Source organism: Wasmannia auropunctata, unplaced genomic scaffold (genome assembly GCF_000956235.1).
Source record: "Wasmannia auropunctata unplaced genomic scaffold, wasmannia.A_1.0 LD336074.1, whole genome shotgun sequence".
NCBI lineage: Eukaryota > Metazoa > Arthropoda > Insecta > Hymenoptera > Formicidae > Wasmannia > Wasmannia auropunctata.
Window position 1 is genome coordinate 4366632 of NW_012026816.1, and position 763 is coordinate 4367394.

Consider the following 763-nt stretch of genomic DNA (forward strand, 5'->3'; position numbering starts at 1 on the left):
TCTGTGTAAATGTAACAAACATTGTAATACTACATTTGCATAGCATGAAACTTTGTCTATATTTTGAAAACCATGTATATCCCAAGCAATACTGTTTAATAGAGCTTTTTGATCAGACTCTTGAACAGAAGTAAATGTTTTCGACAATGTCCACGGAACATCTTTAATTCTACAATAGCGTTCTTTCGAAATAGTAAGCATTTTTGATTCTGGATTATGTATTCGTTTTAGCCGATTATATTCCGTAATTGCATTTTCACTAGCAAATACAGATGAAGGATCATAATTAATTAAATGCAATCCACTCAGAGATGTTACTCGAGATAATGCAACATATACTTGACCACAACTAAATATAGAGTTGCCTATATCCATAATAGCATTTTGCAAGCTCAATCCTTGACTTTTATGAATAGTGATACCATAACTCAAGGATAATGGAAATTGTTTTCTAATAACATATGCTCTATCCATTATTTGAAATTTAACACTGACTCTTTCAATGAAATACTCCAAACCAGACGGTAGAAGAAGTTTTACCTTTTCTATATAACCAGTACCTATATATATGTATATATATCCTTAATTAAACACTTTACATTACCGTGTCCCCTCATTATCATAAATAACGCATTACTTTCCAACCTTGGGTTAACTTTACTAAACGCTGACCGCGTTCTTTGCAAACGGCCTTTAAGATAGTTACGCTCAAGAAGAGCTAAATTTTAATAATAATATAATAATTTAATACATAAAGGATATA

At 30.8% G+C, this 763-nt stretch overlaps 1 protein-coding gene across 1 annotated transcript in view; it reads right to left on the reverse strand.

Moving 5' to 3' along the window:
* Positions 1 to 763, reverse strand: part of LOC105449785 — a 2093-nt gene that overhangs the window by 632 nt on the left and 698 nt on the right. The window lies entirely within an intron of this gene.